Raw genomic sequence first — 16,151 nt, 5'->3', positions numbered from 1 at the left:
ATATGTGTGTGTGTGGAGGGGGCGGGGGTGGTTATATGTGTGTGTGTGTGGAGGGGGCGGGGGCTGGTTATATGTGTGTGTGGAGGGGGCGGGGGTGGTTATATGTGTGTGTGGAGGGGGCGGGGGGTGGTTATATATGTGTGTGTGGAGGGGGCGGGGGTGGTTATATGTGTGTGTGGAGGGGGCGGGGGTGAAGGTGGTTATATGTGTGTGTGTGGAGGTGGCGGGGGTGGTTATATGTGTGTGTGTGGAGGGGGCGGGGGTGGTTATATGTGTGTGTGGAGGGGGCGGGGGTGATTATATGTGTGTGTGGAGGGGGCGGGGGTGGGGGTGGTTATATGTGTGTGTGTGGAGGGGGCGGGGGTGATTATATGTGTGTGTGGAGGGGGCGGGGGTGATTATATATGTGTGTGTGGAGGGGGCGGGGGTGATTATATGTGTGTGTGGAGGGGGCGGGGGTGGTTATATGTGTGTGTGGAGGGGGCGGGGGTGGTTATATGTGTGTGTGGAGGGGGCGGGGGTGGTTATATGTGTGTGTGGAGGGGGCGGGGGTGGTTATATGTGTGTGTGGAGGGGGCGGGGGTGGTTATATGTGTGTGTGGAGGGGGCGGGGGTGGTTATATGTGTGTGTGTGTGGAGGGGGCGGGGGTGGTTATACGTGTGTGTGGAGGGGGCGGGGGTGGTTATATGTGTGTGTGTGTGGAGGGGGCGGTGGTGGTTATATGTGTGTGTGTGTGGAGGGGGCGGGGGTGGTTATATGTGTGTGTGGAGGGGGCGGGGGTGGTTATATGTGTGTGTGGAGGGGGCGGGGTTGGTTATATGTGTGTGTGGAGGGTGCGGGGGTGATTATATGTGTGTGTGGAGGGGGCGGGGGTGGTTATATGTGTGTGTGGAGGGGGTGGGGGTGATTATATGTGTGTGTGGAGGGGGCGGGGGTGGTTATATGTGTGTGTGGAGGGGGCGGGGGTGATTATATGTGTGAGTGGAGGGGGCGGGGGTGATTATAAGTAGTAGGGTGTGCGACGCACAGGTACCTTTTTTTCTGGGGGAAAAAAGGTACCTGTGCGCCCCAAGGGTTTCAGGTAAATTTAGAATATCCCCTGTGCGCCCCAAGGGTTTTCAGGCGAATTTGGGGAGTCACAGATTTAGAATTAGGGAATTCTTATAATGAAAAATAATGTCATACGAGTTTGCTAAAGTTCTTATAAGAAAAATAATTTCCGAGACTTAGAAGTTTGTTAAGGCCTTATGGGAGAAATTCAAATAACATGTGTAGCACTTTAGGGCTTCCAGGAGAACTCTACGGACATATTTTACGTGTTTTCAACTTACAAAATCGTCTATGTAAGCCTTAGTTATTCATATAAATTTAGAAAATCACCTGTGTAAGTCATTGTTTTCAGGGTTTCGTACATCACACCCCCCTCCCTCCCCCCTTACCTCGCAATCTGTCGCCTCACCTGTGTTTACTTTAGACGTCAGCCAGCCAGTCGGCTCTTAATCTTATCTTATCTTATCCATAATATCTGGACCGTCCCTCCTCTCTCTCTCTCTCTCTCTCCTTTCATTCAGTTCAACTATTTTCCAACATCGTATGTTTGCTCCTTTTCATTAAGCAAGTCAGTATGTTTGCTCCTTTTCATTAAGCAAGTCAGTTTTACACAAATAAATCATGTTAGTAAGCAAGTTCTAGCTCACGTTCCCCACCTTAGTCCCCTGTCGTATAAAGAATACTATCATTCCAATCCCTCTAAAATTTAAAAATAATCATATTTCAAATGTAGTTCAATACAGTAATTAGTTACCAAGCTCCAGCTCTTGTCCTCCGCCTTAGCTCTCTCTCGTATCTTCGTTAGTATCAGTCCAATTTCCCTGAAATTTCTACCCTCTGTATTTCAGACATAGTTTAGTAAATGCAAACAATTATCAAACTCTAGCTCTTGTCCCCAGCTTAGTTCATTTGTACAAAATCATTAGTAACAGTCCAAATTCCCTTAGATTTTTAGCCTCTGTATTTCAGACACCGTAAATAAGATCAAAACAGTTACCAAGCTCCAGCTCTTGTCCTCCGCCTTAGCTCTCTCTCGTATCTTCGTTAGTAACAGATCAATTCCCCTGAAATTTCTACCCTCTGCATTTCAGACACCGTAAATAAGATCAAATAGTTATCGAGCTCCAGCTCTCGTCCCCGCCTTAATTCTCTTTCGTATCTTTGTAAATAACCCATCAATTTCCCTAAAATTAAAAGCAGACATACTTCAAAGTTAGTAAATAAGATCAAGTCAGTTACTGAGCTCCAGCTCTCGTCCCCGCCTTAGTTCTCTTTCATATCTTTGTAAATAAACCATCAATTTCCCTGAAATTTTTACCCTCTGTATTTCAGACATAGTAAATATGAAGTAAACAATTATAAAACTCTAGCTCTTGTCCTCTGTCCAAGCTCACTTTTGTAAAATCATTACTCTCAGTCCAAATCACCCAACTACATTTTCAGACATAGTAAATAAAAAACCAGTTCAGTTATCAAGTTTCAACTCTTGTGCCCCAGCTTAGTTCATTTGTACAAGTTCTTTATTTTCCAACTAAATCACCCTGAGATTTAAGATCACCTTATTTCTAACGTAGTAAAATTAATCGGGGCATTAACCAAGCTACATTTCCTCTGCCTTAGATCATCAAACATAAATATTTTCGATCAAGTCCGTCTCCTGCCTATCTGTTTATCAGAATAATTACATTACCCTCCCCTCCCCAACGTATCCAAAACTTCAATAATCGTACTGTATTTGCATATTTTCTCTATATTCAGCTGTGTTCTTCACATTTTGTCCATGTTTTCTATGTTCACTCCATGTTCTTCAAATGTTCACAGTCCCATTCAGTTCATATTTTCACAAGTATCTCCATTTTTTCTGTAATCTTTCTCTTAGTCTCATTACTTTCTCTACAAATTCTAGTCATATTTTCTATGTTTTCATGTTCATCTCATGTTCTCTTTACAACTTTATACTCAATATTCATGCTAACTTCCATATTTTTTGTGTTCTTTGTCAATATTCATGTTCCTCTACAAGTTCATGTTCCGCACAAGATCACTTCATTTTTTTCACCTTCACTTACATGTTTTCTACATTCTTTGTCATATTCTCCATGTTCTTAAACAAATCTACACTTTATTCAGTTCCAAATTTACAAAGACAAACCTTTCTTGTAACTTCTTAACTAAAAATCTTTCGCCAATCAACTGAAACATAGTCACTTTCCTCATTTCTCAACTAAACTTATTATCCAGTCAACTAAAAATAGTCAGAAATAGCCTCGTTCAACACTGTTCTTAACTAAAACAACCTTTCTCTTAGCTAAAAATTGTCAAAGGAAACTTTTTCAGCACTTTCTTAACAGGCGCTATGTTTCATCAAGAAAAATTGTCAAAGGAAACTTTCCAAAACTGTTCATAACTAGCTTTTATCCATCGTCAATCAACTAAAAATAATAACTTTCATCATTTCTTAACTAAACTTATTCCCCCAGTCATCAGAAAATAACAGTGTTCTTCATGTTTCATTGTCATTTCATAACTAAAATTATCCATCAATCAACAGAAAAAGCCATGTTCATCATGTTTTGTCTTTTTGCTTAACTAAAATTATGTTTTGTCAAGTAAGAAAAAATAACCAAAGATATCTTTCATCGCTGTTCTTAACTGACATTATACTTTGGGGAGCACAAAAATAGTCTCCCTCGTCATGTTTTGTCTTTTTCCTTAACTAAAGTATTCATCAGTCAACTAAAAATAATTGCTTCATCATGTTTCCTTGTCATTTCTTAACTGAAATATCACTTCTCTCATCTGAAATAGTCAGGATTAACCTCATTCAACACCGTTCTTAACTAAAGTAACCTTTTGCTTAGCTAAAAATTGTCAAAGGAATCTTTTCAGCACTGTTCATAACTAACTTTATCCATCGTCAAGTAAGAAAATATAGTCAAAGATATCTATCATCGTCGTTCTTAACTGACATTTATACTTTGTGGAGCACTAAAATAGTCAAATGTAACTTTTTCAACACTTTCGTAACTAAAATTATATGTCGCTAAGTAAGAAAAATAGTCAAAGGTGCTCTTCTTTACACCAAAGTTACTCTTCGAGAAATCAAAGACTCTCTTCAATACATCAAGGACTTACTCAAAGACACCAAAGTTACACTCTAAGACATCCTTCGAGACATCAAAGACTTCAATGGGACTCTTCCATTCATCAAAGACATTCTCTAAGCCCTCAAAGTTATTCTCAGCACAATCAAAAGTTATTCCAAGACAACAAAAGTCATTCTCAGAGCTATCAAAATTATTCTCGGAGTCATCAAAAGGTATTCTCTAACTCACTTTTGGTCATTAAAGTTAAGTTCTATGTTATAAAAGTTTGTCTCAGAGACATCTAAAGTTAATCTTAGAGTTATCAAATGTAATCTCTAACTCTCTTTTGTTCATCAAAGTTGATCTCAGAGTTAACAAAGGTAATCTCTAACTCACTCTCGTTCATCAAAGTTATTCAAAGAGCTAACAAAAGTTATTCTCAGAGTCACCTTCGTTCTTCAGAGATACTTTCCAAAACATCTTTATTCATCAAAGTTATTCTCAGAGGCATAAAAGTCATTCTCAGAGCTATCAAACTTGTTCTCAAAGTCATCAAACTTATTCACAGAGTCATCAAAGTTAATCTAAGACATCATTTTTCATCAAAGATATTCTCTCTAAACCATCAATGTTCTTCTCTAAGACATAAAAGTTATTCTCAGACTCACCTTCGTTCGTCAGAGAAACTTTCAAAACATCTTTGTTCATCAAACTTGTTTTCAAAGTCATCAAAAGTTAATCTAAGACATCTTCTTTCATCAAAGTTATTTTCAGAGACATCTAAAGTTATTCTCAGAGCTATCAAACTTGTTCTCAGAGTCATCAAATGTTATTCTCGAAGTCATCAAAGTTATTTTCAGAGACATCTAAAGTTAATTTCTATGTTATAAAGTTATTCTCAGAGACATCTAAAGCTAATCTTGGTCATCAAAGTTGTTCTCTAAACATCAATGTTGTTCTCCAAGACATCAAAGATGTTCTCAAAATCATAAAAGTTATTCCCAGAGCTATCAAAGTTAATCTCAGAGTTATCCAAAGATATTCTCATGTCCACAAAAGTTATTCCAAGAGACGTCAAAGTTGTTTCAAAGACTTCAAAGTTAATCTCAGAGTTATCCAAAGACATTCTCAGAGACATCTAAAGTTATTCTCTAAGACATCAAAGTTGTTCTAAGAGTTATCAAAAGTTATTCTCAGTCATGATATGTTATTCTCTAACTCACTTCCATTCATCAAAGACATTCTCTAAGTCCTGAAAGTTATTCTCTAAGACAACAAAGTCTTTCTCAGAGCTACCAAAGATGTTCTCTAAATCATAAAAGTTAATCTTAACTCACCTTCGTTCATTAGAGAAACTTTCCAATCCATATTCGTTGACCAGAGTTATTCTCAGAGTCATCAAAGCGATCTCTAATTCATCTTCGTTCTCCAAAGTTGTTCTCTAAGACACCTTCATTCATCAAAGAAACTCTCCTTCTTCCATCATGTTATTCTTTAAGACATCTTCAGTCATAAAATTTTCTCTCCAAAATGTAACTAGTTCAGCTTTTCATACCAAACCTGCATTTCTGTTAAAACATATTTTCTTAGTTGCTTTACCCTAAAACTGTTCTCTGAACTACACTGTTCAAACCTACGTAACCTATCCTCTCCACCCAATGTTACTTAGTTAACGTAACGTTCCTAAACCTAGCTTTACCTATCCTAACATACCTTACCTTACCTTCCCTATCTTACCTAACTTTACCTATCCTAACATAACTTACCTTACCTTCCCTATCTTACCTAACTTTACCTATCCTAACATAACTTACCTTACCTTCTCTAACTTAACCTAACTTTACCTATCCTAACTTAACTTACCTAACTTATTCTGCTTAACATAACTTACCTTCATATCTTACCTAACTTTACCTATCCTATCCTAACCTAACTTGTCTTACATAACTTAATCTTACTTTCCCAAACTGATGTATCCTAACTTATCTAGTCCAACCAGCCATGATCTAACTTAAGTATTCCTTCTTGTCTTTGTGTTTCGTCAATCATTGTCTCATATTCATTTACTCATTTCAAGGGTTAATTTCTCAAATGGTCACTTATGCATTTCAAGTGCTATTTGTTAGAGATTGGATATTTAAGCATTTCAAAGAATTATAATTTCTCAAATGGACGTTTTTGCATTTCAAGTGCTATTTGCTAGAGATTGAATATTTAAGCATTTCAAAGAATTTTTGTTATATATGGGCATTTACTCATTTCAAGGGATAATTTCTCAAATGGACGTTTTTGCATTTCAAGTGTTATTTGTTTAAGATTGGGTATTTAACCATTTCAAAGGATTTTGTTATATATGGGAACTTACTCGTTTCAAGGGCTAATTTCTCAAATGGTCATTTTTGCAGATCAAGGGTTATTTGTTAAAGTTCATCAAGTTGCCCATAAGTTGTATTAGTAGGTTCTATCTTATGTTCTTATTCCCCAACCCTTTAACCTATCCTTTCAGATGTAGTTTGTTGAATATATTATCCTTTTCCTAACCTTTCAGATGTAGTTTGTTGAATATATTATCCTTTTCCTAACCTTTCAGATGTAGCTTTGTTTCTCCTTTTGTATATTTTTACCCAAACCATCTTTCCTTCTTTACTTTGATTCTCCTACTCCTTCTAACCCTCCTTTTCTATCTCTCTCCCTTATTCTCTCTCTTCCTCCCCTCTCTCTCCCTCATTTGCTCAAATGCTCTCTTGTTTCTCAAATTCAAGTCTTATTGCTCCCATTCTCACACCCTCATTCTCATTCACTTAGTTTTTCTTTTTCTCAATTCAAGTCTTATTGCTCCCATTCTCACACCCTCATTCTCATTCACTTAGTTTTTCTTTTTCTCAATTCAAGTCGTAGTGCTCCCATGCCCACACTCTCTCTCATTCTCTCTTCTTTGGTCCCATTTTCTTCCGCCCCCTCTCTCTTACTCCTTGCTCTTCTTTCATGCTCTCAATCCCTTGAGCTCTTGTTTCTCAATTTCAAGTCTTAGTAGATCTGATTCTTTACTATTGTAATTTTATTATTACTATGATAAAGAATGAACTTATATGTGAAAACAAAGTAAAGAAGGAAAGATGGTTAAGTGGGATGGTGGGTTTGGGTAAAATATACAAAAACAAGAAACAAAGCTACATCTGAAAGGTTAGGAAAAGGATAATATATTCAACAAACTACATCTGAAAGGTTAGGAAAAGGATAATATATTCAACAAACTACATCTGAAAGGTTAGGAAAAGGGTTGGGGAATAAGAACATAAGATAGAACCTACTAATACAACTTATGGGCAACTTGATGAACTTTAACAAATAACCCTTGATCTGCAAAAATGACCATTTGAGAAATTAGCCCTTGAAACGAGTAAGTTCCCATATATAACAAAATCCTTTGAAATGGTTAAATACCCAATCTTAAACAAATAACACTTGAAATGCAAAAACGTCCATTTGAGAAATTATCCCTTGAAATGAGTAAATGCCCATATATAACAAAAATTCTTTGAAATGCTTAAATATTCAATCTCTAGCAAATAGCACTTGAAATGCAAAAACGTCCATTTGAGAAATTATAATTCTTTGAAATGCTTAAATATCCAATCTCTAACAAATAGCACTTGAAATGCATAAGTGACCATTTGAGAAATTAACCCTTGAAATGAGTAAATGAATATGAGACAATGATTGACGAAACACAAAGACAAGAAGGAATACTTAAGTTAGATCATGGCTGGTTGGACTAGATAAGTTAGGATACATCAGTTTGGGAAAGTAAGATTAAGTTATGTAAGACAAGTTAGGTTAGGATAGGATAGGTAAAGTTAGGTAAGATATGAAGGTAAGTTATGTTAAGCAGAATAAGTTAGGTAAGTTAAGTTAGGATAGGTAAAGTTAGGTTAAGTTAGAGAAGGTAAGGTAAGTTATGTTAGGATAGGTAAAGTTAGGTAAGATAGGGAAGGTAAGGTAAGTTATGTTAGGATAGGTAAAGTTAGGTAAGATAGGGAAGGTAAGGTAAGGTATGTTAGGATAGGTAAAGCTAGGTTTAGGAACGTTACGTTAACTAAGTAACATTGGGTGGAGAGGATAGGTTACGTAGGTTTGAACAGTGTAGTTCAGAGAACAGTTTTAGGGTAAAGCAACTAAGAAAATATGTTTTAACAGAAATGCAGGTTTGGTATGAAAAGCTGAACTAGTTACATTTTGGAGAGAAAATTTTATGACTGAAGATGTCTTAAAGAATAACATGATGGAAGAAGGAGAGTTTCTTTGATGAATGAAGGTGTCTTAGAGAACAACTTTGGAGAACGAAGATGAATTAGAGATCGCTTTGATGACTCTGAGAATAACTCTGGTCAACGAATATGGATTGGAAAGTTTCTCTAATGAACGAAGGTGAGTTAAGATTAACTTTTATGATTTAGAGAACATCTTTGGTAGCTCTGAGAAAGACTTTGTTGTCTTAGAGAATAACTTTCAGGACTTAGAGAATGTCTTTGATGAATGGAAGTGAGTTAGAGAATAACATATCATGACTGAGAATAACTTTTGATAACTCTTAGAACAACTTTGATGTCTTAGAGAATAACTTTAGATGTCTCTGAGAATGTCTTTGGATAACTCTGAGATTAACTTTGAAGTCTTTGAAACAACTTTGACGTCTCTTGGAATAACTTTTGTGGACATGAGAATATCTTTGGATAACTCTGAGATTAACTTTGATAGCTCTGGGAATAACTTTTATGATTTTGAGAACATCTTTGATGTCTTGGAGAACAACATTGATGTTTAGAGAACAACTTTGATGACCAAGATTAGCTTTAGATGTCTCTGAGAATAACTTTATAACATAGAAATTAACTTTAGATGTCTCTGAAAATAACTTTGATGACTTCGAGAATAACATTTGATGACTCTGAGAACAAGTTTGATAGCTCTGAGAATAACTTTAGATGTCTCTGAAAATAACTTTGATGAAAGAAGATGTCTTAGATTAACTTTTGATGACTTTGAAAACAAGTTTGATGAACAAAGATGTTTTGAAAGTTTCTCTGACGAACGAAGGTGAGTCTGAGAATAACTTTTATGTCTTAGAGAAGAACATTGATGGTTTAGAGAGAATATCTTTGATGAAAAATGATGTCTTAGATTAACTTTGATGACTCTGTGAATAAGTTTGATGACTTTGAGAACAAGTTTGATAGCTCTGAGAATGACTTTTATGCCTCTGAGAATAACTTTGATGAATAAAGATGTTTTGGAAAGTATCTCTGAAGAACGAAGGTGACTCTGAGAATAACTTTTGTTAGCTCTTTGAATAACTTTGATGAACGAGAGTGAGTTAGAGATTACCTTTGTTAACTCTGAGATCAACTTTGATGAACAAAAGAGAGTTAGAGATTACATTTGATAACTCTAAGATTAACTTTAGATGTCTCTGAGACAAACTTTTATAACATAGAACTTAACTTTAATGACCAAAAGTGAGTTAGAGAATACCTTTTGATGACTCCGAGAATAATTTTGATAGCTCTGAGAATGACTTTTGTTGTCTTGGAATAACTTTTGATTGTGCTGAGAATAACTTTGAGGGCTTAGAGAATGTCTTTGATGAATGGAAGAGTCCCATTGAAGTCTTTGATGTCTCGAAGGATGTCTTAGAGTGTAACTTTGGTGTCTTTGAGTAAGTCCTTGATGTATTGAAGAGAGTCTTTGATTTCTCGAAGAGTAACTTTGGTGTAAAGAAGAGCACCTTTGACTATTTTTCTTACTTAGCGACATATAATTTTAGTTACGAAAGTGTTGAAAAAGTTACATTTGACTATTTTAGTGCTCCACAAAGTATAAATGTCAGTTAAGAACGACGATGATAGATATCTTTGACTATATTTTCTTACTTGACGATGGATAAAGTTAGTTATGAACAGTGCTGAAAAGATTCCTTTGACAATTTTTAGCTAAGCAAAAGGTTACTTTAGTTAAGAACGGTGTTGAATGAGGTTAATCCTGACTATTTCAGATGAGAGAAGTGATATTTCAGTTAAGAAATGACAAGGAAACATGATGAAGCAATTATTTTTAGTTGACTGATGAATACTTTAGTTAAGGAAAAAGACAAAACATGACGAGGGAGACTATTTTTGTGCTCCCCAAAGTATAATGTCAGTTAAGAACAGCGATGAAAGATATCTTTGGTTATTTTTTCTTACTTGACAAAACATAATTTTAGTTAAGCAAAAAGACAAAACATGATGAACATGGCTTTTTCTGTTGATTGATGGATAATTTTAGTTATGAAATGACAATGAAACATGAAGAACACTGTTATTTTCTGATGACTGGGGGAATAAGTTTAGTTAAGAAATGATGAAAGTTATTATTTTTAGTTGATTGACGATGGATAAAAGCTAGTTATGAACAGTTTTGGAAAGTTTCCTTTGACAATTTTTCTTGATGAAACATAGCGCCTGTTAAGAAAGTGCTGAAAAAGTTTCCTTTGACAATTTTTAGCTAAGAGAAAGGTTGTTTTAGTTAAGAACAGTGTTGAACGAGGCTATTTCTGACTATTTTTAGTTGACTGGATAATAAGTTTAGTTGAGAAATGAGGAAAGTGACTATGTTTCAGTTGATTGGCGAAAGATTTTTAGTTAAGAAGTTACAAGAAAGGTTTGTCTTTGTAAATTTGGAACTGAATAAAGTGTAGATTTGTTTAAGAACATGGAGAATATGACAAAGAATGTAGAAAACATGTAAGTGAAGGTGAAAAAAATGAAGTGATCTTGTGCGGAACATGAACTTGTAGAGGAACATGAATATTGACAAAGAACACAAAAAATATGGAAGTTAGCATGAATATTGAGTATAAAGTTGTAAAGAGAACATGAGATGAACATGAAAACATAGAAAATATGACTAGAATTTGTAGAGAAAGTAATGAGACTAAGAGAAAGATTACAGAAAAAATGGAGATACTTGTGAAAATATGAACTGAATGGGACTGTGAACATTTGAAGAACATGGAGTGAACATAGAAAACATGGACAAAATGTGAAGAACACAGCTGAATATAGAGAAAATATGCAAATACAGTACGATTATTGAAGTTTTGGATACGTTGGGGAGGGGAGGGTAATGTAATTATTCTGATAAACAGATAGGCAGGAGACGGACTTGATCGAAAATATTTATGTTTGATGATCTAAGGCAGAGGAAATGTAGCTTGGTTAATGCCCCGATTAATTTTACTACGTTAGAAATAAGGTGATCTTAAATCTCAGGGTGATTTAGTTGGAAAATAAAGAACTTGTACAAATGAACTAAGCTGGGGCACAAGAGTTGAAACTTGATAACTGAACTGGTTTTTTATTTACTATGTCTGAAAATGTAGTTGGGTGATTTGGACTGAGAGTAATGATTTTACAAAAGTGAGCTTGGACAGAGGACAAGAGCTAGAGTTTTATAATTGTTTACTTCATATTTACTATGTCTGAAATACAGAGGGTAAAAATTTCAGGGAAATTGATGGTTTATTTACAAAGATATGAAAGAGAACTAAGGCGGGGACGAGAGCTGGAGCTCAGTAACTGACTTGATCTTATTTACTAACTTTGAAGTATGTCTGCTTTTAATTTTAGGGAAATTGATGGGTTATTTACAAAGATACGAAAGAGAATTAAGGCGGGGACGAGAGCTGGAGCTCGATAACTATTTGATCTTATTTACGGTGTCTGAAATGCAGAGGGTAGAAATTTCAGGGGAATTGATCTGTTACTAACGAAGATACGAGAGAGAGCTAAGGCGGAGGACAAGAGCTGGAGCTTGGTAACTGTTTTGATCTTATTTACGGTGTCTGAAATACAGAGGCTAAAAATCTAAGGGAATTTGGACTGTTACTAATGATTTTGTACAAATGAACTAAGCTGGGGACAAGAGCTAGAGTTTGATAATTGTTTGCATTTACTAAACTATGTCTGAAATACAGAGGGTAGAAATTTCAGGGAAATTGGACTGATACTAACGAAGATACGAGAGAGAGCTAAGGCGGAGGACAAGAGCTGGAGCTTGGTAACTAATTACTGTATTGAACTACATTTGAAATATGATTATTTTTAAATTTTAGAGGGATTGGAATGATAGTATTCTTTATACGACAGGGGACTAAGGTGGGGAACGTGAGCTAGAACTTGCTTACTAACATGATTTATTTGTGTAAAACTGACTTGCTTAATGAAAAGGAGCAAACATACTGACTTGCTTAATGAAAAGGAGCAAACATACGATGTTGGAAAATAGTTGAACTGAATGAAAGGAGAGAGAGAGAGAGAGAGAGGAGGGACGGTCCAGATATTATGGATAAGATAAGATAAGATTAAGAGCCGACTGGCTGGCTGACGTCTAAAGTAAACACAGGTGAGGCGACAGATTGCGAGGTAAGGGGGGAGGGAGGGGGGTGTGATGTACGAAACCCTGAAAACAATGACTTACACAGGTGATTTTCTAAATTTATATGAATAACTAAGGCTTACATAGACGATTTTGTAAGTTGAAAACACGTAAAATATGTCCGTAGAGTTCTCCTGGAAGCCCTAAAGTGCTACACATGTTATTTGAATTTCTCCCATAAGGCCTTAACAAACTTCTAAGTCTCGGAAATTATTTTTCTTATAAGAACTTTAGCAAACTCGTATGACATTATTTTTCATTATAAGAATTCCCTAATTCTAAATCTGTGACTCCCCAAATTCGCCTGAAAACCCTTGGGGCGCACAGGGGATATTCTAAATTTACCTGAAACCCTTGGGGCGCACAGGTACCTTTTTTCCCCCAGAAAAAAAGGTACCTGTGCGTCGCACACCCTACTACTATTATATGTGTGTGTGGAGGGGGCGGGGAGGTTATATGTGTGTGTGGAGGGGATGGGGGTGATTATATGTGTGTGTGGAGGGGGCGGGGGTGATTATATGTGTGCGTGGAGGGGGTGGGGGTGATTATATGTGTGTGTGGAGGGGGAGGGGGCGGGGGTGGTTATATGTGTGTGTGTGGAGGGGGCGGGGGTGGTTATATGTGTGTGTGGAGGGGGCAGGGGTGATTATATGTGTGTGTGGAGGGGGCGGGGCTGGTTATATGTGTGTGTGGAAGGGGCGGGGGTGATTATATGTGTGTGTGGAGGGGGCGGGGGTGGTTATATGTGTGTGTGGAGGGGGCGGGGGTGATTATATGTGTGTGGAGGGGGCGGGGGTGATTATATGTGTGTGTGGAGGGGGTGGGGGTGGTTATATGTGTGTGTGGAGGGGGAGGGGGCGGGGTTGGTTATATGTGTGTGTGTGGAGGGGGCAGGGGGGTGGTTATATGTGTGTGTGGAGGGGGCGGGGGGTGGTTATATGTGTGTGTGGAGTGGGCGGGGGTGGGTATATGTGTGTGTGTGGAGGGGGCGGGGTTGGTTATATGTGTGTGTGGAGGGGGTGGGGGTGGTTATATGTGTGTGTGAGGAGGGGGCGGGGCTGATTATATGTGTGTGTGGAGGGGGCGGGGGTGGGTATATGTGTGTGTGTGTGGAGGGGGCGGGGTTGGTTATATGTGTGTGTGGAGGGGGCGGGGGTGGTTATATGTGAGTGTGGAGGGGGCGGGGGTGGTTATATGTGTGTGTGTGGAGGGGGCGGGGGTGGGGGTGGTTATATGTGTGTGTGGAGGGGGAGGGGGTGGTTATATGTGTGTGTGTGGAGGGGGTGGGGGTGGTTATATGTGTGTGTGTGGAGGGGGCGGGGGTGGTTATATGTGTGTGTGGAGGGGGTGGGGGTGGTTATATGTGTGTGTGTGGAGGGGGTGGGGGTGGTTATATGTGTGTGTGTGGAGGGGGCGGGGGTGGTTATATGTGTGTGTGGAGGGGGCGGGGGTGGTTATATGTGTGTGTGGAGGGGGAGGGGGTGGGGGTGGTTATATGTGTGTGTGTGGAGGGGGCGGGGGTGATTATATGTGTGTGTGGAGGGGGTGGGGGTGGTTATATGTGTGTGTGTGGAGGGGGCGGGGGTGGTTATATGTGTGTGTGGAGGGGGAGGGGGTGGGGGTGGTTATATATGTGTGTGGAGGGGGCGGGGTTGGTTATATGTGTGTGTGGAGGGGCGGGGGTGGTTATATGTGTGTGTGGAGGGGGCGGGGGTGATTATATGTGTGTGTGTGGAGGGGGCGGGGGTGATTATATATGTGTGTGGAGGGGGCGGGGGTGGTTATATGTGTGTGTGGAGGGGGTGGGGGTGGTTATATGTGTGTGTGTGGAGGGGGCGGGGGTGATTATATGTGTGTGTGGAGGGGACGGGGGTGGTTATATGTGTGTGTGTGGAGGGGGCGGGGGTGGGGGTGGTTATATGTGTGTGTGTGGAGGGGGCGGGGGTGATTATATGTGTGTGTGGAGGGGGCGGGGTTGGTTATATATGTGTGTGGAGGGGGCGGGGATGATTATATGTGTGTGTGGAGGGGGCGGGGGTGGTTATATGTGTGTGTGTGGAGGGGGCGGGGGTGGTTATATGTGTGTGTGTGGAGGGGGCGGGGGTGGTTATATGTGTGTGTGTGGAGGGGGCGGGGGTGGGGGTGGTTATATGTGTGTGTGTAGGGGGCGGGGTTGATTATATGTGTGTGTGGAGGGGGCGGGGGTTGTTATATGTGTGTGTGTGGAGGGGGCGGGGGTTGTTATATGTGTGTGTGTGGAGGGGGCGGGGGTGATTATATGTGTGTGTGGAGGGGCGGGGGTGGTTATATGTGTGTGTGGAGGGGGATTGGGTGATTATATGTGTGTGTGGAGGGGGCGGGGGTGGTTATAAGTGTGTGAGGAGGGGGCGGGGGTGGTTATATGTGTGTGTGTGGAGGGGGCGGGGGTGATTATATGTGTGTGTGGAGGGGGCGTGGGGAGGGTGGTTATATGTGTGTGTGTGGAGGGGGCGGGGGTGATTATATGTGTGTGTGGAGGGGGCGGGGGTGATTATATGTGTGTGTGGAGGGGGAGGGGGTGATTATATGTGTGTGGAGGGGGCGGGGGTGGTTATAAGTGTGTGTGGAGGGGGCGGGGGTGATTATATGTGTGTGTGGAGGGGGCGGGGGTGGGGGTGGTTATATGTGTGTGTGTGGAGGGGGCGGGGGTGGTTATATGTGTGTGTGTGGAGGGGGCGGGGGTGGTTATATGTGTGTGTGTGGAGGGGGCGGGGGTGGTTATATGTGTGTGTGGAGGGGGCGGGGGTGATTATATGTGTGTGTGGAGGGGGCGGGGGTGGAGGTGGTTATATGTGTGTGTGTGGAGGTGGCGGGGGTGATTATATGTGTGTGTGGAGGGGGCGGGGGTGATTATATATGTCTGTGTGGAGGGGGCGGGGGTGATTATATGTGTGTGTGGAGGGGGCTGGGTTGGGGGTGGTTATATGTGTGTGTGTGGAGGGGGCGGGGGTGGTTATATGTGTGTGTGTGGAGGGGGCGGGGGTGGTTATATGTGTGTGTGTGGAGGGGGCGGGGGTGATTATATGTGTGTGTGGAGGGGGCGGGGGTTGGGGTGGTTATATGTGTGTGTGTGGAGGGGGCGGGGGTGGTTATATGTGTGTGTGTGGAGGGGGCGGGGGTGATTATATGTGTGTGTGGAGGGGGCGGGGGTGGGGGTGGTTATATGTGTGTGTGTGGAGGGGGCGGGGGTGGTTATATGTGTGTGTGTGGAGGGGGCGGGGGTGGTTATATGTGTGTGTGGAGAGGGCGGGGGTGGTTATATGTGTGTGTGTGGAGGGGGCGGGGGTGATTATATGTGTGTGTGGAGGGGGCGGGGGTGGAAGTGGTTATATGTGTGTGTGTGGAGGTGGCGGGGGTGATTATATGTGTGTGTGGAGGGGGCGGGGGTGATTATATATGTCTGTGTGGAGGGGGCGGGGGTGATTATATGTGTGTGTGGAGGGGGCGGGGGTGGGGGTGGTTATATGTGTGTGTGTGGAGGGGGCGGGGGTGGTTATATG

At 40.4% G+C, this 16,151-nt stretch overlaps 1 protein-coding gene across 2 annotated transcripts in view; it reads left to right on the top strand.

The window, feature by feature from the left end:
* The window catches only part of LOC123766633 (murinoglobulin-2), a 585,294-nt gene that overhangs the window by 376,999 nt on the left and 192,144 nt on the right, over window positions 1-16,151 (top strand). The window lies entirely within an intron of this gene.

The sequence above is a fragment of the Procambarus clarkii genome, chromosome 62 (genome assembly GCF_040958095.1).
Source record: "Procambarus clarkii isolate CNS0578487 chromosome 62, FALCON_Pclarkii_2.0, whole genome shotgun sequence".
Taxonomy (NCBI): Eukaryota; Metazoa; Arthropoda; class Malacostraca; order Decapoda; family Cambaridae; genus Procambarus; species Procambarus clarkii.
The sequence above is the reverse complement of the archived record's forward strand: the minus strand, read 5'-3'. Positions and strand labels throughout refer to the sequence as shown.